Below are 2,500 nucleotides of genomic sequence, written 5' to 3'. Positions count from 1 at the left end.
TGTGCATGCCAACAAAAATAGAAGGATCATGCCTACAAAATTTGGGGCCAAAAATCCTTATAAAAAAATTTTAAAAAATCCCGAACCGCAAAAAGTTTCGAAAATCATGAAAAATAGAAAACGAGTCATCTTCCAACGAAACTTCACGTGAAGGCTTAGGGGACCATTGTATGAATTTACAAGCCATAAAAATGGCATTGGCACGGCAGAAATTTGAAGATGTGCCTAAACCCACCAGGGCCCAGCGTGTGCCGATGGTGCTCGAGGCAACCGCCCGCACCAGGGCCCAGCGTGTGCCGAAGGTGCTCGAGGCAAGCGCCCGCACCAGGGCCCAGCGTGTGCCGACGGTGGTCGAGGCAACCGCCCGCACCAGGGCCGATAGTGTGCCGATGGTGCTCGAGGCAACCTGTCGCACCAGGGCCCAGCGTGTGCCGATGGTGATCGAGGCAACCTGCCGCACCAGGGCCCAGCGTGTGCCGATGCTGGTCGAGGCAAGCGCCCGCACCAGCGCCCAGCGTGTGCCGATGGTGCTCGAGGCAACCGATCGCACCAGGGCCCAGCGTGTGCCGATGGTGCTCGAGGCAACCTGCCGCACCAGGGCCCAGCGTGTGCCGATGGCGCTCGAGGCAAGCTCCCGCACCAGGGCCCAGCGTGTGCCGATGGTGCTCGAGGCAACCTGCCGCACCAGGGCCCAGCGTGTGCCGATGGTGCTCGAGGCAACCTGCCGCACCAGGGCCCAGCGTGTGCCGATGGTGCTCGAGGCAAGCGCCCGCACCAGGGACCAGCGTGTGCCGATGGTGGTCGAGGCAACCGCCCGCACCAGGGCCCAGCGTGTGCCGATGGTGGTCGAGGCAACCTGCCGCACCAGGGCCCAGCGTGTGCCGATGGTGCTCGAGGCAACCGACCGCACCAGGGCCGAGCGTGTGCCGATGGTGGTCGAGGCAAGCGCCCGCACCAGGGCCCAGCGTGTGCCGATGGTGGTCGAGGCTGCCGATGATGGTCGAGGCAACCTGCCGCACCAGGGCCCAGCGTGTGCCGATGGTGCTCGAGGCAACCGACCGCACCAGGGCCGAGCGTGTGCCGATGGTGCTCGAGGCAAGCGCCCGCACCAGGGCCCAGCGTGTGCCGATGGTGGTCGAGGCAACCTGCCGCACCAGGGCCCAGCGTGTGCCGATGGTGGTCGAGGCAAGCGCCCGCACCAGGGCCCAGCGTGTGCCGATGGTGGTCGAGGCAAGCGCCCGCACCAGGGCCCAGCGTGTGCCGATGGTGGTCGAGGCAACCTGCCGCACCAGGGCCCAGCGTGTGCCGATGGTGGTCGAGGCAAGCGCCCGCACCAGGGCCCAGCGTGTGCCGATGGTGGTCGAGGCAACCGCCCGCACCAGGGCCCAGCGTGTGCCGATGGTGGTCGAGGCAACCTGCCGCACCAGGGCCCAGCGTGTGCCGATGGTGCTCGAGGCAACCGACCGCACCAGGGCGGAGCGTGTGCCGATGGTGGTCGAGGCAACCGCCCGCACCAGGGCCCAGCGTGTGCCGATGGTGGTCGAGGCAACCTGCCGCACCAGGGCCCAGCGTGTGCCGATGGTGGTCGAGGCAACCGACCGCACCAGGGCCGAGCGTGTGCCGATGGTGCTCGAGGCAAGCTGCCGCACCAGGGCCCAGCGTGTGCCGATGGTGGTCGAGGCAACCGCCCGCACCAGGGCCCAGCGTGTGCCGATGGTGATCGAGGCAACCGACCGCACCAGGGCCCAGCGTGTGCCGATGGTGCTCGAGGCAACCTGCCGCACCAGGGCCCAGCGTGTGCCGATGGTGGTCGAGGCAAGCGCCCGCACCAGGGCCCAGAGTGTGCCGATGGTGGTCGAGGCAACCGACCGCACCAGTGCCCAGCGTGTGCCGATGGTGCTCGAGGCAACCTGCCGCACCAGGGCCCAGCGTGTGCCGATGGTGGTCGAGGCAAGCGCCCGCACCAGGGCCGAGCGTGTGCCGATGGTGCTCGAGGCAACCGACCGCACCAGGGCCGAGCGTGTGCCGATGGTGGTCGAGGCAAGCGCCCGCACCAGGGCCCAGCGTGTGCCGATGGTGATCGAGGCAAGCGCCCGCACCAGGGCCCAGCGTGTGCCGATGGTGGTCGAGGCAAGCGCCCGCACCAGTGCCCAGCGTGTGCCGATGGTGGTCGAGGCAAGCGCCCGCACCAGTGCCCAGCGTGTGCCGATGGTGGTCGAGGCAAGCGCCCGCACCAGGGCCCAGCTTTTGCCGATGGTGATCGAGGCAACCGGCCGCTCCAGGGCCCAGCGTGTGCCGATGGTTATCGGGGCAACCGGCCGCACCAGGGCCCAGGGTCTGCCGATGGTGCTCGAGGCAACCGCCCGCACCAAGGCTCAGCATGTGCCGCTGGTGATCGAGGCAACAACCCACACCAGGGCCCAGCTTGTGCCGATGGCGGTCGAGGCAAGTGCCCGTACCGAAGGGCAGCCTATGCCGATGATGGTCGATGCATGTGCCA

Source organism: Durio zibethinus, unplaced genomic scaffold (assembly GCF_047325235.1).
Source record: "Durio zibethinus cultivar Kanyao isolate XHJ-2024 unplaced genomic scaffold, ASM4732523v1 HiC_scaffold_3, whole genome shotgun sequence".
Lineage (NCBI taxonomy): Eukaryota > Viridiplantae > Streptophyta > Magnoliopsida > Malvales > Malvaceae > Durio > Durio zibethinus.
The sequence above is the reverse complement of the archived record's forward strand: the minus strand, read 5'-3'. Positions refer to the sequence as shown.